Source organism: Halichoerus grypus, chromosome 6 (assembly GCF_964656455.1).
Source record: "Halichoerus grypus chromosome 6, mHalGry1.hap1.1, whole genome shotgun sequence".
NCBI lineage: Eukaryota > Metazoa > Chordata > Mammalia > Carnivora > Phocidae > Halichoerus > Halichoerus grypus.
In genome coordinates, this window is record NC_135717.1 from 145,111,611 (window position 1) to 145,134,974 (window position 23,364).

At 36.0% G+C, this 23,364-nt stretch overlaps 1 pseudogene; it reads right to left on the minus strand.

The window, feature by feature from the left end:
- Positions 1–20,670: 20,670 nt before the first annotated feature.
- LOC118535057 (large ribosomal subunit protein eL30 pseudogene) lies at positions 20,671–20,996 on the minus strand (annotated as a pseudogene).
- Positions 20,997–23,364: the final 2,368 nt, after the last annotated feature.

Below are 23,364 nucleotides of genomic sequence, written 5' to 3' on the forward strand. Positions count from 1 at the left end.
TGGTTTAGAGGCAGGAGACATAGGCAGCAAACAAGAAAAAATATATATATATACACACATATACATAATATTATTATTTAACATATATAACAATATTAATATACATAATATGTTATGATATAATAGTGTATATTTATTTAATATATAAGTTATATTAGTTTTAAAAAACATCAGTAACAACAATAAAATTAAGTCTAGATTTTTCACTAGTAAAAACCTACTAGCAACTTAAAACAAAATAATAAAATGGTGGAAACCAAGGGATAATAGATAAATCAATAATAAGCAAGTATAAACAACAGAAATATTAATATAAGTCAAGGTTGAATTTAAGTATAATAATAAAAAAGAGAATAAAGCAAAATATGATGCAACTATCTAATAAGATATACAGTAGACATTTATTTTATGTACCAAATAACACAAAAACTAATAAATCAAGCAAAAATTATCTTTAGAAAGAATTTTATTACAATACAATTATACTGACAGTTTCCAAATTGGAAAAATATAATAGACAGAAGAGTAAAAAAAGTAAAATGATAGATGAATTAAATAATATATTAAAAATTATTAAATCTATCTCAATAGCACTTGTTACTAAGTTATTAAGAACTGTTATTAAATATATGCATTATTCTTGGTATGAATATGGAATATTTATAATAGAGGGATTATGTATCACAGAGAAAATTTCACATATTTAAAACAACTCTTCTGTTTTCTGTTAATCTAGAAAAATTAAACATAAATCAGAAAATATTTTAACAATTTAGAAATGATGAAATGCATATCATATGATCCTCGCATCAGAAAGCTATATTGTAAAACTTTTAAAACTCAGAAAAACTGAACTCAAAAATAAATGTGTGGCCTAACAAATGTAATAATAAATAACTGAAAGAAGAAAAGAAGGAAAGAAAGGAACTTCTTACTCAGCCCACAAAATATTTGAGAAAGAAATACAAAGTAAACCAAATAAATCAGAAGAGGAAATTCATATGACTAAAATGTGAAATTAATTAATAGTTAAAATATAAATTTAATAAATAGAAAATAAAAGAAACAAAATAGAAAAAAATTAAAATGTCTTAAGGAGTTCTTTATAAAAAACAATTAAATTAGCACAGTCCAGTAGAACTTTATACAAGGATAGAAATATTTTATATCTCTGTTGTCCAACACAGTGTCCCTTAACTACATGTGACATTTAAAATGTAGTCACAGGAACTGAGGAACTAAATTTTCAATTTCATGTAATTTAAAAAGGTCACATGACTAGTTCCTACAATATTAACACAGATTTAGACAGATTTTTACATGCCTAATTCAAGAAGAACGAGAAAAATTGTAAAGGTTTTTATGAATAAAAAAATCTATAAACAAATTCAGTATAAAAATAATAGATTTGGAAAAAATAAAACCTTTGATGAAGAATAAAGATAGTGGGTAATATCTATAGCATACAAGGAGATTTTGCAAATTGGTCAGAAGGAGATAAACAACCATACAGAAAAGAAAAGACAGAGAGAGAAGGAGAGAGAGAAAGAAAGAAAGAAAAAGAAAAAGAGAGAAAGAGAAAGAAAGAAAGAAAGAAAGAAAGAAAGAAAGAAAGAAAGAAAGAGAAAAAGAAGAAAGGAAGAAAGAAGAAAGAAAGGAAGGAAGGAAGGAAGAAAGAAAAAGAAAGAAAGAGAAGAAAGGAAGAAAGAAGACGAAAGAAGGAAAGAAAGAAAGAATTCACAAAGAGTAAATACATAAAAGCCAACTGTGTTAATCAGAATTCTAAGATGGCCCCCTGATTCCCTCATATCCATCCCCCTCCTTGGGTTTATGTGGAACCTGTGACTTTTTTTTTAACCAATAGAATATGGTAAAGTTAAAGGGATTCCTCATACATCAGAGTCTTAAATCGTTGACTGTGAGTTAATGAAAAGAAAAATTATCCCGGCAAGAACTGACCAAATCACATAAGCTTAAGAGAGTCTAGACCTCTTCTCTGAAGGTAGAGACTAACTCTCTCCATTGCTGGTTTTGAAGAAAAAAGCTGACACGAATTATATAGCCATAGGAAATGAATTCTGCCAACAACCAGAGGATGCTTGAAAACAACTCCTTCCTTAGTCAAGCCTCCAGATGAGATTGCAACCCAGCCAAAACTTTGATTTCAGCCTTATGAGACCCGAAGCAGAGAATCCTTCAAAGCCATGCCTGAACTTCTGACCTGCACAATCTATGAGATGGGTGTTCTTTTCAGCTGCAAAGTTTGTGGTAATTTGTTGTGGTAATTTATTACGCTGCAATAGAACAAACAAAAAGATGCTCAAAATAAGTAGTGAGAAAAATGAAAGTTAAAGAAACAATGCATTCTTTCTATTGTGATGGTTTTAAAACAATTGAAAATTCTTTGAAGTTCCTCCCAACCAAAGGTGGAGCCTAGTTCTTCATGAATATAAACTGGCCTTCGTGACTGACTTCTAATGAATATAATGAGGTAGAAGTGATGCTAAATGAGTCTCCTGGAGGCTGAGGTTTCTCTCCTGGAATGCTTGTCCTTGGAATGGAGCCCACCACACTCTAAGGAAGCCAAAAAACCCTTGGAAAAGCCACACATATGTATTCTGGCCACTGCCCCAGCTCAAATCTCAGCCAACAACCACCATCAACTTGCCAGATTGTGACTGAGAGAGGCTTTGGATGATTTCAGCCCACAGTCTTTGAGCAAGCCCAACTGAAGTTGAATGTGGCAAAGATGAGTGATCCTTATCAAATCCTAACCACATTGCTTATTCTTCACTCTCATTATTTTAAGCTGCTGACCTTTGGGGGTAGTTGGTTACATAGCAAAAGATAATGGAACGTGTCTGTACTCATCTGACAGGCAAAAGTTTCAAAGAACAGTAACACCTATGGCTGGCTGGGATGTCGTGAAAAAATGAACTGTGAGCAACCAGCACAAATGTTCAGGAAGGATTCTGGGTGCCCCTTCTGATGAACGGTGAAACAGTGCCTGCCCTTGGCCCTGCTTCCCACAGCACTGCTAGTACCTTCAAATACTGGCAAAAGAAATTTCAGATGGCTTCAAGTTCTCCAGGTGCTAGGCAGCTGGTTTTCCCAAACAAGTGTAAACATCTCACACTGAAAATCTACCTGGAAAGAACTAGAGTTTTTATTTACCCACTGACAAGATTGCAACAGTGAATTGGATCCCTCTCTTGGAACATTGAGACCCTATGTGCATGTTCAGCAAGTTGTTCTAGCCCTGGCGGGAGTCTCCCTGGGAAATAATGAGGATTAAAGATCTGTGAACTTCCCCTCTGGTTGAACTCTGGTTTGAAAGTTTTCCTAAGTGTTCTTGTGTGATATTACAGAAAATGTCCTCAAGTCTAGAGCAAGACTGGTAGCAAACATAAAGGGACCCACCTTGTGTGATAGGAACTGATGAGAAAAGGCCTCCCCTAGCACAGTATTTATGCAAACATTGTTGGTGATTGTTCAGTACAGCCTGTTCAATAGTGAATAGACAAACATGATCACAATGAAGGAAAAAAGCAAACAAAAAAGTAAGAAAAGGGATAAAATAATTTGAATATCTATCGACGGGGATAATTGAATACATTATCGTATATCAGTAACCTGGAAAATAAGAACTCCCATGTATATGCATGTGTGTATAAATTAATTATATATATATATATATATACACACACATATACACATACATGATTTTGATGAAAATGAGAAATATGAAGGAATCTATACTGAGTTATTCATATGGAGAGGATAGATGTGGAGAACAAAAAAGTAAAAGTTGATTATTTCTTAAAAAGTAAAAATAAAATGACACGAGAGTCAATGTGTGCCAAACTAAGTAGGTATCACATATATTAGAAAGCCAGACTTTATTACCTCAAAGTCACATTATGGGCTACTTCAACTTTTCCTTAGCTACTTCATTATCCAACAGATTATGATGGACATAATCATAGCTTACTCATTCTATTTTTTTTATTTCTGACAAATATTTCCATTTTTGGTGCTCAAACCAATCCATAGAATAAAAGACTGAGTAATAGTATATTTCCCTTGAAGTGCAGGCATCTGCATTATTCTATAATTGATGCTACTTCAGAAAAGCAATGTCCTGATCAAATGATTGTCTGACTACTTCCAACTTGCAAGACCCTGGGGAAATTGCTGGAAAGACAGAGGAATGTGTTTTATCGGAATCTTTGCAATTTTCTTCACATCCTAAGTGCACTTGAGGAAGTAAATCTAGTAAATGGTCAGTGAGAAAAGAGAACAAATGTTGGAACAGCTGTGGGTTGAGAGTAGGGCTCGGAAGCCCAGCTGCTGGGCTCCCAACTCCACTCTACCTTTTATGAGCTATGTAAATTTAGATCATTCTTTGTAAAATACAGATAATAATGGTATCTATTTCATAACATTATAATGAGGATTAAATGCATTAATACCTTTAATGTTTTTAGAAATAAAGCTGGTATGCTCTTAAGAGCTCAAAAGATGTCAACTGATGTTATTATAATTATTATTCTTATCAACTGAGCAGTCTAGTTCCAAAAGCACTAAATAACTAGTTACTGTTATTTTCTAGATGGCTAAGGTGTTTTATTTCACCAATAATGACGTTTTAGCTGCAGATGTCCACCCACATCCCCTGGATCTTACTACTTCCAAGTACCCCGGCACCCTCCTCATGGTTTATTCCATAGCGACGTGAAGAACCAGAGAACTGACAACCTCCCACCCCACCCCACCCCCACACACCTAAATAGCTGCTCTCCACCAAAGAATGAACAGGAGTTAGCGTCTAGATACCCTGGTTCCCTTTCCCCTCAGGGAAATAATTTTGAGATATGTGTTTTACACCTTTACCAGAGCTTCTCTGGGGAGATTAAGGTACAGTCAAGAGTAGTCTATTGGCTTCTGTCCCTTTAACTGCCTCACGGTCCCACTGCCCTAGCTGGAACACTTTAGTCCTTATTTCAGGGTTGGCTTCTGGAGGAACCTCTAGCTCAGAAACAGAGGAACATATGCTGGACTTTTGAAATATTGAAGAATAGATTCAGAAATCCCTCAATTGATAAATAGCATCACCTTTGCCTTATGAAGTGCTATAAAATATAGCTGAAAAAAATAATTAAATGACTAATGTTTAAGTACACAGACTCCGAAGTCAGACTGTTGCAACTCTCCCTCTACCTTGGCAATGCCACTAACCTCTCTTTACCTAAACGTTTTCTCATGTGGGAAGTGAATATTACAATCTTACCAACCACATGGAGTTGTTATGGAGAGGAACTTGCATAATATTCAGAGCATTTAGAACAGGATCACCGTTGTCATTAATAAAACTGAGTTGAAATGTGGAAGCTAGATTGCCACATTATAAAGTAAAATCCTGACCTAATTCTCTTTCTGCCTCCACCTCTCAGTCTAATGCCTCCCATGCCATCCTGCTTCCTGAAACACAATTGACTTCTCTCTTGACCTCCCTGTCCCCCAGGCCCCCCTGCTATTATGGCCTGCCCTAGCCACTCACAACAAAAAGCAATTCAGCCTTGTCTCTTGACCCAAAATCCCCTTCATAATCATTCTCCCAGTCTGCAAACCCAACACTAAAATGTGATTCAAAATTGGGCTTGGACAAGTTTCCAAATTGCTACTCGTCAGAGATTCTATGTGCAAAACTATGAATGCTTAAATCCCAAATACTGAAGATCTCTTGTATGTCTTCATGGTCATTAAGTAAGTTTCTAATCAAATTATTCTATCATATATAGAGTTTTCTTGTTGTTTGAACTTGAGAAGGCATCTAATGTTAGTAATGGCAGGCTATCACTTAAACTTAGGGTGAATGAATGGGTCACAGTTGCCTGTCCAACGGGTGCTATCTTCTGCAGATGCTTCTATAGAGGCCGGGTAGCCTCTGGACTGACTCTTTCTGCTATGGTCTTTGCAGTCCTTGTATGTAGGTTTCAGTTTTAACCCAGATCTCCTCAGTACCAGAGCCATCCTTTGGCACCTGCCTTCCCTCCATCCTAGGTCAGACATGATCTTTCATCATCATGCATTCTTCCGAATTTCTGTCCTCTGTCCTGAATTCTTGCTACCTTTCCAAAAGCCTAGACTTTTGAAATCTAATTGCCTTTTCCTTGCTTTTCTACAGTAATGGCCTTCATCTCAAGCAAGAGATACCAAATGCCTGGCTATTGCCTGATTTGGGAGAAATGTCTTGGGTCACAGGAAATGGAGTGGGGTGGGTGCTGTCTATTCATAATTGAAAAGTTACATCCCATCAAAGTTATTTAAGTACTGTATACAGAGAAATTATGTGTTAGCTGTTGTTGCTAAATATTATAAACTGCTCAAGGTTAGAAGTCATCTCTCAGTCATCTTTGGGTATTAATCCCTAGCAAATTGCCGGGTACATTAAAAGAGCTCAATATATGTTGTCTCATTATTGGTGGCTGAATACATTTATGAGATGCCAAAATGGGAAGACATAGAGAGATGCGCGTTAGGTGGGCGATATTTGGAATTTGATCATGGACCTAGGATGGACCACATACATTTTTTGTTCAAAGGCAATTCCATTTTGGCTGCCTAACATGAAGAGAAAACAAAAAGCAGCTATTTAGACCATAGTAGAGTAGAGCTGTTTTACCCGAAAGGGAAAGATAATGACCTCTTCTATGCCAATACACATATACCTAGAAAAAAATCCCAATGAGAATAAACTTTGATTTAAAAGGAGGGAAAAATAAGGTGCTAGTTGAAATAGGTTATAATAAGGCAGTTTGTTAAGAGCTTAATTATCCGTGCCCCCAGAGGAGGGTATGATGTTATGGCAGAGGAAGAAATCATAAAACTTAGCAGCAGGGGTTCATCTTCTCAGGTATTAAATAGGTAATTAATCTTAACTGCAAGAAGCAATTAAGCCTCATTCAGTAAGGTGAGGATTTTTAGGTTCACAGTTAGAGCAAAACTTCAAGCCAAAGCAGGAGAGCAAAATAAGTGACATATATGAATAGTTTTCTTTTGAAAAATACATTAATCTTCATATCGTTTCTGTACTAATCTATATTGTTTTGGAGAATGCTAGGTTGTGTCTGAGATAGAATTTTATTTTCTTTTATTTAGAAATATTCTCTGGATTTTCCCTTATTTTGTGGACTTTTGGTTTTTTTTTTGCAGTTACTACAGGCATATAACATAGATGCCCAAAGTGTGCATTTGAACATTCTTCATGTTATAGAAATGTAACTTCACAACGAATCTATAGAAACCTAGGCTGGGGGAAGCATGAGTAGTAGGATCCTTTATATGTATGTACCTTAAAAAAGCACATAGGTTCTAAAAGAAAGTTTTTATTAAAATAAAATATAATTAATTTTCATCCTACATAAAATATTAAATAAATCAAATTTGAAAAAAATATTTTACCTGATTTTATAAGTTTAGGAGTAAGAAAGGATAATATACACTGTATTAGTTTGTTGAGTCTGTTGTAACAAAATGCAGCCCTATTTAAATCTATTTAAATCATAGACTGGGTTGTATAAACAGTAGAAATTTATTTTCCCACAGTTCTGGAGGCTGGAAGTCCAAGATCAAGGTGTCAGCAGGTTTTGTTTCTCCCAAAGCCTCTTCTTGCCTTGCAGATGGCCATTTTCTTGCTGTGTCCCCATGGCCTTTTCTCTGTGCGTTCACACCCTTAGTGCTTCTCTGTAAATCCTTATCCCCCCTTCTTAAAAAGATACCAGTTAAATTAGATTAGGACCCATCCTAACGACCTCCTTTTAACTTAATTACCTCTTGCATGGCCCTATCTCCAAAGACAATAACTTTGAGATACTGACAGATCTTTAACACATAAATTTTTGCAGAACTTAATTCAGTCGATAATATAAACCCATCACTAAAAAAAGGAAGAAAAGAAGCATAAACCTTTGAGATGAAGAAAGCTGTGTCAACATTCCAGTTCTACTTTCTTGCTTTGTGATTTGAAGCTATTTAAATCTACTGAGGCTTAGGTTCTTATATATATGTGATTGGATACAAGCTATTAATATAGAAATTCCTTCTGACTTCCACCTGCCTCACCATAGCATCCTGTACTTGGCAAATTTCAAGTCTCTTCTTTTTTTTTTTTTTTTATTATGTTATGTTAATCACCATACATTACATCATTAGTTTTTGACGTAGTGTTCCATGATTCATTGTTTGCGTATAACACCCAGTGCTCCATGCAGTACGTGCCCTCAAATCTCTTCTTACTGTGATACATGTACCCTCCTTTTGACCCAGCTGAGACTGTCTTTGCCAGACCAGCTACTGGATTTCTTGTCTATAAATTGGAATTTTGCAATACCTACTTTATAGGTTTGTTATGAAATTTAAATAACTTAATACAGGAAAAGCCCATACAACAATGCCTGGCAAAGAGAAAGAACTGCATATAAAAGACAGGAATTACTATGATGGCGATTAAATACTAGAGATCAAATAAAGTACATGTGCAAGAGCTTGGTGCATAGTACACTTATATGACAAAAGTTACTTTTCTGACTATGTTTACTCCAAGTGGCAGATACTGTTAGCTTTCTCTAATGTCTGCTCTTTCCTTCCTCCTTACTTGTAGAACTGGTTGCTTTTTAGCTGGACATGTAGTTGCCTTGAATGAAGACTACATTTTCCTACAGGAAGGAAAGCAGATTCGGTTCTGAACAATGGGACACGGAAGTAGTGGGTGTAATATCCAGGACCTGGGCTCCTGAGAATTCATCTTTAATATGGATGAGAGAGAAATAGAGTTTTATCTTTTTAAAACCACTGGCAAACAGTTGGATATACATACACATCTGGAACTCCAAGTTTTAAGGGAAAGACATACGAATTTAAGAATCGTTTGCTTAAAGATGAGAGCTAAAGCTTAAGACTGACTAGGAAAAAACATTGCCAGAGAAATGGCCCACAGACTGAGCCTGGGGCACAAGAGTTAGGGCAGGCAGGAGTGGTTAAGTAATAGGTCACTCAGTGAGGACAAAGAAAAGACCGGTGGATTTGCAGCATCAATGTTAGTGACCTTGATGGGGACAATTTCAGTGGGGCCATATGGACAGAAGTCCAATTTAAATGTTGAAGAGAGACTAAGAGGGTTAAAAAGCAAGACAAGAAAGACCACAGTCCACGTACCTAAGTTTTTAAGGGTTGGTGTTTTTGTTTTATTTTCTTTGGTTTGGTTTCTCCCCCCTAACAGAGAGCAGTAAAAAGATGCAAAAGCAGGAGGACGAGAGAAGGGGAATCAAAGGAAAGGGATTTTATTTTGTTTTGTTTTGTTCCATGACAAATAATAGACCCATTGACACTTTAAAACATCCCATGCTGGGTCTTTCTTGTGGGCTTTTTCATATGTCTTCTCTGCCTGGAATAAACAATTGCACTCACACTTTTCTCCTGGCTTCTCCTTTTGGCTACCAGGTCTTACACAAAGGTCTCAGCCCCTACTGCTTTCATCGTCCTGTACTGGCATTCTGTAGTTACTAGTCTGTAAGTCCTGCTCCCTGCAAACCCTGTGAGTCCTATTTTTATCCTAAGTCTCACGGTATAGCAGGTGTCTATTGTGTGAAAGGGGGCAATACGATGGGAACAGCAATGACTTCTTGTAAAAGACACTGTGAGAGGTGGGTAAGCTAAATCATGAAAAGCACGTGGAACATTGCAGGCGCTGAGTACATCTGCACTTGTTGAGTTGGTACTTAAATTGAAGTCTACTTACGGGCAGTTTTTTTTGTTTGTTTGTTTTGTGTTTTTAATTATCAAGCCATCATGGTTTTTTGCCTTTTACCATGTAGGATTATATTATTGTTTTTTGTGAATGAGATCTCTACCCCCTGACCTAGAATTTATGTGTTACCATCAACCTTCAATTTATGGTCTCAGTTTAAGCATTTCCTTTTTCTAGCAGGGGGAAATCTTTTCCTTTCTTCCCTTCTAGGTTCCTTGGCTTGTCTAATAATGAAATTGACATGAGACGGATTAACAGGAGAAGAACAAATTTTAATTTTGTAATATGGGAAACCCCAAAATATGAATCTCCTAGACAGTTGAGGTTTCTGTGCCATCATGAGCCTAAGAGGACAGGAATAGGGGTCTGGGACTTTAAAAAGAGTAGGGAGATAATTCACAGGAAGATGGGAAGAGCAAATGTTTGGTAAACAAATGTTTGTCAGGTTGTGCAGAGACAATGGGACACAGAGAGGAATTTGAACAAACAGGCCTTACCAAGCACCCCTACCACACTAAGCCCATAGTTTTTGTAGTTGCCTCTCTTCCTGAACTAGGGTAAAAGCAAAAACCTCCCCCTGACTCCCTTTGGCCCTGGACTGTCTTCAGCTCAAAGCAATGTTCACATCAAAGTGGCATACCCTGGGGCAGCCTGCTCCAAACCCCATCTATCTAATGCACCTACCTTTGACGTGCTCTATGGATGAGAGCCATTTACATTTCTGATATTTACTTTTGCAATTCATTAGTGTTATCTTTGCAATTTTGGTGTTTTTATCCTTCTGCTGAGTTTAACCAAAATTCCTAAAAAATTATTTTTAAAAATGATCTCTGCAATATGTCTGGCCAAGGCAAAAAAAATGAACCACCTGAAATTTAGCTATGTTGTTTCTATCATTAAGTATACATATACCTTTATGGAAGGCAGAATACCAACAGCCTTGTCACAAAAACCTGCCGGTCGAATAAATTGTGATCTCTAGTGTTTAAATTTTATATGAACGACTGACTTCTCACTATTTTCTCTGATTTTAGGCCTTGACCAATGGAATATTTCTATCCACTTCTGTAGGTTCCTTGCCCCCTACATCAACACCTGAGTTATGTACAAAACCATTTAGTCTTCTGTTAAAGTATATTGACTAGAAATAGACAATTCATTTAGATATAAAATTTATTTTTGTTAGCATAAAAATGGGAAGGCAAAAGAAAATATTAATTAATAAGCAGTATGTGTCATGGCATATTTCTCAGCTTAAGTCAGACTACCTTAATATTGCATTACAGTATATTTTAGTAAAAAGTTATCCCTTTAGTTTCTAACAGAAGGAAATACTAAGAGCTATCTTAATAGAACTGTGCCTGAAATTTACCTAGCTTTTTTTTTTTTTTGTAAACAGACTCTACAACTTCAAAGCAATTCAGTCCTTTAGAAATTGATAAACATTGCCCTTCTAGCAAAAGAAACTTAGATGCCGTCACTTGTAAAATGGGTGTATCTATTGTTCAGTTATTAGATGATATCCATCAGTCACCAAATAAATTGGTTGCACTGGGGTGAATATTTGTTTTATCAGCGCAGTATTATTTAAGTGATATGTTTATTTTCAGTTTCCAGTGTGAAATGCAGCATCTAGGGACTGAATCACACCACACTAGAACAGTATTCTATCAGGAAGACTCTTAATCTCACCTGCCAAAGGAAACACCAGAATTTTCATTGAAACTTTCAGTGGGGACGCAACAGTCCAAATATCAAGAGTACGCTCACTCCTGGGATTTTCAGAACTTTATATTAAAAAAACATATTTAGTTGAACTCATATTATAGAATGAGAACTACCTATAAGTTATTAAACTGTGAAGCATAATCACTAGGGAAATCGATAAGAAAAACTCTCATCTATTACTTTGCGTTCTCTTTCTCATTAAAAAAATAGTGAAACTTAGCCTGGGGAGAAAGAAGTCTTTTCTTTCAGAGAGGCAGGGTTTTATGGTAGAAAAATAACATGAGGGTCAAATGGGCCTTTTAAAAAATATAAATTGTTTCATATTGAAGTAGTTGCTTAACCATTCTCTCATTTCCTCATCAACAAAAAAGTAGTATATATATTTTTCTAATTATTCAAAGTCTGCTATAAACCCTCAATGAGATAATATGTAAATGGCTTTCCATACACCCTGTCATATAGTTGTCCATCAAAAAAAGTACTTCTTCCATTGTAGCTCTGGGTCCCTCTTTTCTTCCTCACCCAATTTCTACAGATTATTTTCTGTGTTTCGTTTTTGTCCACTGTTAGACTGAGCTATAATATCACTTTTTTTTCAGTAGTTTTAATTTCAAGGAACAGAGACATTTTTATGCTTTCAACATAAAATATATATGTATATGTATACATATATGTATTTGTTGTTGCTTTTTTGTTTGTTTCAAAGAAATATGTTCAAGTAAGACAAAAGACTGGTACCTCACTGGAATGAGGATGTCCTACCAGACATCATGGAAGAAATAGCAACAAGTATATTCTGGTTTCAGGAGACTGGAGTATAGTTCAGGAAATGTGTCACTCAGGACTGACATGGTTTTGGGCACTGGGTTCTATCTTTGGCCCTCAGCTGACACTGTTTGTTAACCTGTGTACTAGTAATCTCACCATAATGTTGACTCAGATTCAACCAATTCCTGTTTCTACTTCTCCTATCGCTGCAAATCAGCCATATCCCCTCTATGATAATAGTCTTTCAAAAGTCACTTATTCATAGCTTCTGCTTACTCATGGCTGTTTTTGCCTCTTGGCATCTGCAGATTAGCATTGCTGTTTATGCTTCTACCTCAATTACTAACTAATTGAGTCTCTTTGCATTTCAAATTCAAATTACTGTGTTAGATCCAGTTAGTCACAATTAACCTTATTGAAAAAGCCATCTCACTTTAGGATTTTCCATGGGACACTACCTAGACTATAAATTGGGTGCTTTGGAGTCAAATATCTCATTTTATGCAATCATCTCTTTCCATGAATGTGGGCCATGTGACAAAAGTCATGACCAAATATATTTAAAACTAGACCACTTCCTTCTTCAGGGGCTGTGAATTTGGTAGTTTCTCTCAGAATCTATAGCTTATTCTTAAGTTTAGTTTATTCATTTGAAATACAGAAAAATTTCAGTGTATATATTTATATTTCCTTAAAGTTTAACTATTTATTAACAATATTACAAATAATCTGAAAGATACCACTTGCTAATTACTTAATATGAAGTATGGGATATTTCAATCGAAATGGGCTCACAGGTCTTTCTGAAATATGTCTAGGGTAAAATTTATCATATAACTTTAGAAACTATTTGTTTTTGTGTATCATGTGACCTCATTAGACTATAAGTGCTTCAAAGTAAGGGCTATCAAGTGACCCTAAGAAAATTCAATAAATGTAAAAAAAAAAAAAAAAAAAGAAAATTCAATAAATGTGGTCTGTTTTGTGTTTCTTAGTGTCTATAATTCACTCTTCTTTGCCACATAAATTTATGATAAAATTTAAGTTCTATTTTTTTTCTGTAAGTGTAACTTCTATATTGACTGTAAGCTTTAGTGTTTGTCTCCTGCAAGCAAGTATTAACTCCACAGAGCTGAGATGTAATCCCTAATATTTAGTGCTTTGTTTCCAGTACTTAGAACAAGGCTTGGCACATATTAGGTCTTCATTAGGTATTGTTGGAATAAAGGGAGACACATACACACATCACTTCTTTAAAGCAAGTAAACATCTTCTCAGTCTCTAACTGCTCATAACATTAGTTTCCAGTCATTGTATATCCATTGCCTTAAAGATTAAACCTGTATATCACAAAACATTGATGAGGCTAGCTAAGCAAGCACATATTAATTTGATCAGCTTTATAAATTTGTTAAGCATGTAGCATATGCATGCTTATCTTTCAAGTACTACACACTCTCCTGCTTTAGAAGCTACAATACCTAATCATTTATGAATTCTTCTGATGTTCTCTACCTGGTGCTACTCTTTGGAGAAGTTCAATAAAATCTGTAATATTTGACCCTAACTATAGGAGAAGTAGTCTTATGGAACATCAGCAAAAAAATACCCAGTTGTATATATACCAACACCTCTAATGCAAAACAAAGCAAACATAAAAGAGGGAACTGAAATGTATTTCAGAAAGAAAAAGAGGTGAAAACTTTGCTGCACATTAAAGTATGTCACTCAATGGTAAAATGTCTTATGTTTCCAAATTTCTTAAAACCATATAGCAACCATATATGTTATCTTAACTGCAGCAGCAAAACTTTCCATCTGGGTACCTCCTCTAGGGTAAGAGCACAAAAAAATGACTGAGAAGATAGATTCTAGAGGCAGGGGGCTTTGTAGGAAGCCCAAATCCAACTCTTTCAAGCTGTGTGATTAATCTTCCTGAGCCCCAAAATGGACTCACCTCTTTCCCCACATCCTGCTTCAGAGATGTAATAGAAATCATGAAGTTAAAACTACCTACCAGACTTCTCCCTTTGGGTGTCCCATAAGTATTTCATTTCTCCTTCTAAATAACCTACATTTTAAGTAATACTGAACAAAAGCAATTACATGAATCTTTTTTAGGTCAAAGATCAGGCAGAAACCCTTAACTTTACAGGAAACTGATTAATTAATGGGTTGTCACCTGTATTTTTGTTTTAAGGTAACAAGTCAGAAGTTCATTATAGCATGAGACAGACATCATTCAGAAATTTTTGTTGGGTTATTTTTGTTTGTTTGTTTTTTATTTTTTTGCATTTTTAAATGTTATTATGTTATGTTAATCACCATACATTACATCATTAGTTTTTGATGTAGTGTTCCATGATCCATTGTTTGTGTATAACACCCAGTGCTCCATGCAGAACGTGCCCTCTTTAATACCCATCACCAGGCTAACCCATCCCGCCACCCCCCTCCCCTCTAGAACCCTCAGTTTGTTTCTCAGAGTCCGTAGTCTCCCATGGTTCGTGTTGGGTTGTTTTTAATGTTCCTTTATTCTGTATTCAGGATACAGAATATCAGATGATCAGATATTACTTATGGGCATTGTTTTCTCAACTAATGGTAGACCTTTCCTATTTCTGGGAAGTGAGGTTGCCCACTATTTTATGATGGTAGACAGAAAGACGCTTACCCAGAGAGAGCTCCATAGTCATAAACTAGTCACTGTGTTTCTCCTCGAGAAGGTGGCATTCCTCCCTCTTTTACACCTAAGATGACTTAGAATATAATAATATTGAATTATACCAGTTTCTTTCATAGAGATATGAAAACTAACCAACATATAATATTTCTCATGATACAACACAAGATATAAGTACTATATCATGTATCATGCTTTCTGACTCTTCTACTTGGAAATTCTATAAATTGTCTGTTGGGAATGGAATTACCCAATCATGTGGCCTCATCCTCTCTGGTTGCAATTTATTAAATTCATGTATTCCTATAAGAAGGAAGCGTTGCAATATCACAAATGACCAAGGTCTTGGGTGCCTGAGCAAGAATGTCTGGGCTCTTCTGTCTTGTTTGTGACTTTGTACATGCTGCTGGCTCTTCCTGCTCCCATTCTTCATCTGGTTACTTCCTCATCATGGATAAGTATCTTTCTCATACATTTACTTTTATTTTTCTACATCTCTTCTTGATATTTAGCACCATGGACTGCACTTTATAAGCCCTCAAGGAAAGGCATCAATCTTAGTAAGGGCTTGTCACATGGTAAATACTCAAATATTTGCCTGAGTGAATAAATTTTTTTTTAAAGATTTTATTTATTTACTTGTCAGAGAGAGAGAGCACAAGCAGGGGGAGCAGCAGAGGGAGAGGGAGAAGCAGGCTCCCTGCCGAGCAGGGACCCCGATGGATCACAACCCAAGCCAAAGGCAGATGCCCAACTGACTGAGCCACCCAGGCATCCCAACTGAGTGAATAAATTGATGGTATTTTACTTTATCATTTGGCAGACACATGGCAAAATATAATGTGATCAGTGATGGGGAGAGGGAATTGAACCAACGATAGCACTGTGTAGAAAATGATATCTAGTGACAAAATTTTGGATAAGAAATTCACGACTTGAATGAAAATTGATATAGATTGCCCCTTCTTTCAGCAGCCATGGAGACTTCAGCTTTCCTGGAGGAGAGAACAACCTGGGGTGAAGGGAATAGAATAGGCTAAAGAAGGTTCTCTTTCCTCTGGCTTGTTAAGCCCATTACAAATAAAGTGTTAAGCTGAGCTGTAAAGAGATTATAGTCCCTTGCTTCCCATGTAATCAGTTCATTTTCTCCATAAAGTAAATTGCAAGAGGGACATGATCCCTTAGAATGATACTGAAAGTTTTCTCCCATAGGCCCAATGACACAGGCCTCATATTATTTTTATAGACAGGTGTCTTCTAAATTAAAATCTTAGAAAAATAAGTTGAATATAAATATACAGGTTTCCCCCACTATCCAAAAAAGAGCTTTCTTAAGAAACCTTTCGTAAGCTGAAATTGTGCAAAGTGAAGAGAAGCAATTACTATTAATTATTATGGAAAAATTTTAACATTCCCAGACCCCAAAAGTAATCTCTCTTAGGCTTTTCTGATACCTTAGGACACATCTTGCTAATGAATGGATAAAATGAATTGAGACGAAGCACAGATCCTCACACACACACTTCAAAGTTGTGGGGCCCTGATGCTGAGTTGCTGAATGGGGAGCTCCTTCCTAGGGAAGGAGCTTGGTGGGGCCAATCCTGCAGCTCCCGCACACGCTACCTCTATAACACCTCACTGCAAAACGAACGCTGAACACCATTCTCACTGTTTTGTTTTATTTTGTTTTTTGGCAAAAGCTAAAATCTTCTTTGGAGTTCTTTCAGTTAGTGAAAACAAGTACCCATGTAGGTCTTTAATGAAAGCAAAGTGGCGTAAGGTGAATTTTCAAAAAACCAGGGATGCCTGTACTCCCTTTAATCCTACTTCTCAAGAGTCTTTTACTACAGCCTTTTAATGGAAACAACCAAGCTGGAAAGAAACTTGGCATTTCTTCATTTTCTCCTTTGCTGTCATAGCTGAAAGTATCGATGGTACGATCAAAGTATCCAAAGTATGAATTTCTCCAAAGGCAAAAAATAGCTATTATAAATAAGCAACTTGTGAAAATTTTAATGTTGATCCATTTGAAGTACATTAGAGATAAAGGGATACCTGAATATTATGCTAAGTACTTAGCATATTCATTACGTGAATAAATAAATAAATTAATATAGCTTTATATTTCTTTAGTACATGGCTTGAGGATTTTTTTTTTTAAGATTTTATTTATTTATTTGACAGAGAGAGAGAGAGAGTTAGCAAGAGCAGGAACACAAGCCGGGGGAGTGGGAGAGGGAGAAGCAGGCTTCCTGCTGAGCAGGGAGCCCGATGCGGGGCTTGATCCAGGACCCTGGGATCATGACCTGAGCCGAAGGCAGACGCTTAACGACTGAGCCACCCAGGCGCCCCTGGCTTGAGGATTTTAATTGTAAATACAAATTAACACTATGGTCCAAAAATATTAAAGTTCATTGTCAACAGTTAAGTTTTGGAAAAATATTCTTTTTGATGTTGGACTTTCTTACCAAGATATCATGTCCTTTACATTTCAAATGATGTTACATCAAACAAAATACTGCATTCGCTGCCCTTTTAGTTTCTTAGAATCACAAGTTTGGCTTAAATTTTCATTAGTCTTTTTTGTTTCCAAGCTCTTCTGTTTTGCTGAAACATTAATTATGGATCACTTTACTATCCCTCTTATTAGGTTTCTATTGTGCAAAGATAGAACATGGTACACTTACTTTGATCTCCCTTGCAAAAATGTCACTGATACTAAATTCTCTAAATATCATTGAATTTATGAAATGTGCAAGAAAAATTGAAGATTCATGATGACAGCTCTTAAAAGTTTTCCAAATTTCTCTGTATAGAAATATCCCTGATAATAAATTAAGAAGTAATGATAGAATTGGAATATCACCAGTTTGCAACCTCTAATTAAATAGTGGATCTAGGAAATGAATATATTAATGCCTGCTAACGTAAAAAAAAAAAAAAAAAAGGAAGTCAACAGCATAATAATTGTCTCCTGACAGAAAAACACAATACCACTTATGTCAAGAGTAGTTACTCTTGATAAAAATATCAAAACTATATCTCATGAAGTCCCTGTATCCAACCTCCAATTTATAGGAAATGGAATGGAATATATATTGGACAACACCACATATATACAATTAGCAAAATCTAGCATGTGGCAAACTCTAAGGAAAAATGATCTTGTGTCTTCAACAAATAGTAAAAGAAAAAAATACAGAGAAAAGGAGGACAACATGTGAGAATTGGGACACATAACCAATTTTAAACTATTAAAAGTTGAAATTATGAAACAGTTGGAAAAACGTGAACACCAACTGGTTATTCAATAATTTTGAGAATTTATTATTCATTTTGGTGGCATAATAATGGTACTGCAGTGAATTTTTAAAAGTCATTACATTTTAGAAGTAACTAAAATATTTATGAATTAAATTATATGATGATTGGAATTTGATTCAAAAGGATCCAGGCAGAGGAAGGAATGGAAAATTTGCAGTGTTCTATGAAACCACAGGCCACCCACACCAGGGGCCAGCCCTTACCATTCCACACTGGCCAAGACATTAAAATGTCAGACCTATCCCTTCTGACACTTAGGTTCCATGGTAGGAAGAGAGCGGTAAACATATTTTTATTTCCTTCATTGATCTGAATTATGCAACCACTACCTACCTCTGTTGTCTCTTTAAAAGGCAGAAATGGCTAAGACCAAGTTCAGTTTTACATGACTTTTTTGGGGGGTTCCTCTCCATGACCATTACTTTTTATATGACATGTGTATATTGCTTGAAGGACATAGTATTTTGGGATAAGATTGGAGGCAAGAAAATTCTCTCAGCATTTAGATTGAAACAATTACTATGTAAAGTGCATGCTTTGAATATATCAGCAACTTTTCTAGTGAGGCAATTTTGCATTTTAATTATGTATTTTTATCTTAATTTGGAAGAAGATGTAAGGGTATCATTCATAAAAAAAATGTCCCTTTAAGTCATTAATGGAAATTTTCTCTAAATTAGAATTGCATATTTTAATTCTATTCCTGACTAAAGTTCATATATCACCCACTTACTGCCTGACAGAAAATCATTCTCCTCTTTCTTGACTGGTTGGCAAACCATTAGAATTTTATGTGTTCACTGTAGAGTCCAGGATAAAAAGTTAGTGAGGGTTAGTGAATTTCAGGGGTTTAGTGAGATTCTTTGATTGGAGTTTTTCTAATATAAGATCAAGGCAATTTCATATCTAGGATGTTCTTCAACAGAAAACTACATAATGTTATCACAATCCATTGCGGTTAGTTAGGTCAAAATGTGAGTTTTTGCTCTCAGTCACTGCAGACCATCTTCCCCCAAACTCCATCCCACCAATTATATCAGCTCCCTCACATTTAATGATGGGAGGCTCTGGAAAGCAGGTCTGTTCCAAAAGATGAGAAAGTATTAAACATAAATACTAACTTCCCATGTGGAAAGAGCCCTAACTATGTGCCACGCATCCTTTTCCTGTCAAGCCTGAAAGCTTACTTTAGTAGGACCAACTCCTCCATAAGCACGAAGTAGTTACTGCATGAAAGGACTGTGTACCATAACAGAGCCTCTCCTCCTGGACTCTCCACACCTAAACGCAGTTTCTATATATTTCCAGTCACTAAGTGATTACCCCATTCAGTGTCCTTGCCATACATCCTTTGTTTCTGCAAACGTATTTCCAGTATCGTCTTGGTTTCTCCTGCTTACAATTATTTCTCCCACTTTTTGACAAAGAAAACAATGAGACTCTTTCTAGTGTGGTGGTGGGTAGCCGTGGCATTGGTGCCAGATTGGCTTCAATTTAAGTCTTATCTCTGAAATTTACTGAGACTGTGGCCTTGAACATATAACTTACCTTCAGTAAAGCTTAATCCCCTCACCTGCAAAACTGGATATATTTCTTACAGAGTTATTTAAATGAGATAATGTTCATAGGACACGAATCACAGTGTCCTATATTATAAGCAATCAAACTTGGCAGCTGATTGTTATCAAGAGAAATTAAACAGCATAGCTTGCTGAAGGTTCACAGTTAATCAGTGGTGTTGAAACCCAAGACTGTAGACCCCGGCAGCACACTGAAGCCTCCACGTTCAAGAACAGCCCAAATTAACCCCTGTTGGGAGACTGGCTGCCAGTCCATATCACATAGCAGATGAGTCTTTCCACTCATTTAGTCACTAAACAACTATTTGGTGACTAGGAATATTTAAATCTGGATCTTCTGACCCCAGACCATTACACAGGCTCTTTCTTGACCAAATAAATGGCCTTAACCATTAGCTTCTCCTGCAAAGCCTTGAAAAGAACAATGCTGAAATCTACACATTAAAATAGAATATATGAAACAAAACAAACAAAAAACAAGAACAACTGTTGCTTTCTCTATTCTTAGGAGAGAATATTTAGGTCCCTGGCATTTCTGTTAATTCATGCTGTAAGCTTATCAGGGAAGACCATCTCTTCAACAAAGAGACCTATAATTTAGGGAAAATATTCAATTCAGGGATACATATTAGGGAGTGTGATTTTAGCCCTATGTTGAACCATTTCTTCCAATCAGCCTCCTTTGTTTTATTTATTTATTTATTTATTTATTTATTTATTTATTTATTAAACAAGCTCTGGTTTGTTTTATTAAGGAAAAATTCTGTGTGATTTACTTCTCACATGCTTCTAATGGTATCAGAATCACCTGGATCAATGATAGCCAGTGTGTGTACTCTGTAGCATTTCCCACATGCTGTGCTCAATTCAGTATTATTGCCAGTGTAGTGATGGGCACCAGTTTTGGCCAACATGCCGTAACATTCTATTTCAGATTTCCTCAAGGCTGGCAGTTGTTGGTGAGGATGACCAGTTTCGCTTTGCCATGTCTGATCACTTTCAGAGTCTGCTTGTACCCCAGCAGGTACTTTCCACTTTTCATGACGAGCTGGAGCCTGGAATTGATCGACTCCAGTGACTTTTTTTGTCTTCTTTGCACCACCATCTTCCTGCCTTAAGTATGGGATGGCCCCATCCGGGAACAGCTGCCAAAATGGCTGGGTGAGAAAAAGGTCCTTTGTTTTCTTTCTTAATTGTTGACTTGCAAATACTAACATCCACCAATAGACCACACATGTAATAGAATAAACTGGGCATACAATATGGCTGTATTTCTCAAACCAGTATATGACTCTCTTGTTCTCTTCCTTCTGCTATGGCAGGGCGAGGCCCAGATAATGGAGGTTGCTTCCCCTTGTGTCCCAGAGGGAATACATCATGGATGGTGATCCCCTGGGTGCTGTCTCATGCATGGGTCGTCGGCTGGCACATGTGGTCAACTGTGTACATGTTATATTTTAGAATATGTTATATTTTAGAACCGTATATATGTTATATTTAGAATAAGGAGAGAATATTAGATTTTATGTTACACATTAGTATATTAAGATAATTTTATGAGAAAAAATACATCAGATAATTTCACACATCTGCTTAACATTCTCTACATGCTTTCACTTAGAATTTAGAACAAAGTCAAAACTCCTTAAAACAGAGTGTGTTCACTATTTTGAAGTTTTTAAAAAATGCTTTTCACCAAGTACTTTCAGATTTTCTTCTTCCTGCCACATAGTGGATTTGCATTTCTCTGACCTCATTGTAGATATACCCACCTATGTGACTTGCTTTTGCAAATGAAATGTAAGCAGAAAGAAATGCCCCACTTTAGAGGAAAACTTCTAGTAGTGTTTGGTTCACTATATTCCCTTCCTATTGCTATGGTAACTGTCATGAAGCATGAACAGAAAAGAAGCTTCTCTCAGCCTGAGCCCTTGAGTGACTATACTGAACAAAGACCCCTGTGGGCTTACATTGAGGAAGAAATAAAGTTGTGTGCGTGTGTGTGTGTGTGTGCATGAGTGTGTGTGCGTGAGTGTGTGTGTGTAGCTACCAAGATTTGGGGGTTTCTTTGCCACAGCTTAACCCAGCTCATTTTGACTAGTCTAGAAATTGGTACTTAGAAGTTCAGTGCTACAGAACAAAAGCTTAAAATCTCGATTGGTTTAGTAGTCACTTGGTCACAGGAAACCGTTATCAAAGTCTGGGAAGATAGTGTTCTACGTCCCGTAGAGGCAAAACATTTGGTAAGCTCCGTTACCTGAGGAAGCTTAGAAGTAGATATTATGTTACAACTCTAAGGGAAGAGATTGGAAAATAGAAAGCTTGTACTGTATTGGTTTCTTTTTTTACAAAAAAAGATGAGCACAGAAAAAAAATGGCTAGTTTTTAGGGAATTGAAAGAATCTATGAATTGAGGGAATATAGGACTTGAAGAGGAAACCTTGCTCCTGTTGATAAGAATAAACAATGTATATGCATGAAAAAACAAAACTACTGCCAAAGGGAGAGGGAGATGGAGAGGAAAAGATAGAGAAATAGAGACAGACCAAGAAAGAGGTGTTGTTGGAGTAAATTTGTTTTAAAATAAATAAGCTATATTCATTGGGAACCTGAGATCAAATTGTTTCATACTGCAGAAACATGTTCTTATTTTATACCAAATCTCTATATCCTCTTCTCTCTTTAACTGCACATCATTTGGGAGGGAAAAATCAATGATGTAGTTGCTGCTTTCTGAAATTATATGTCTTAGACACATGGATTCTTTGGGTCATTGCTTTTCTTCACTAATGCAAAATATAATGAAAACTGCATAATGGAAAGAACAATTCCAATGAGAGCATGTTAAACTGGTGCAGAATTTTAAACTCAAAATGTAAGCTATGGCATAAGTATCTAATATAAGTTGTCATCTCTGTAAAAATAAGAATTTCTTCATATGAATACCACTGGCTTTAATTTTTTTTTTTCTGAGTTTAGACTCTTCTTTCTTTATATCAGAAGTTTTATTTTAATCTTAAGTGAAGAGAGCATCCCTAATGACTCTGAAGCTAGAGCATAGAAATTAAAAAGACCTGGTGTGTCGACAGACTAGCAGTCCTAAAAAGTGCACCCCTGAAGAATTACCAATTAAGCATTGTGTACATGCATTACTTCCTGACGGAAACTGAGAAATGAGTAAGCATATTAGTCAAAGTTTTAGTTAGACTATATGGACATAGAAATGGCATAAATATTGAATAAAAAGTTATTAAAAAGTAACACCTCAGGGCATGTTTAGAAACACAAATACAGGAAATGCATGATGTGCCTGTTTCTTCCAAATGAAGAAAATCACTAGTGTTTCCAGCCCTGCTCAGGAATTCTTCTATATCTCCTCACTCACCCCATAAAACAACAACAGCAACAAATACAACAAAACAAAAAAAGACCTTGAGTAATTCATTAGTCACATTAACACATATAAAACACAA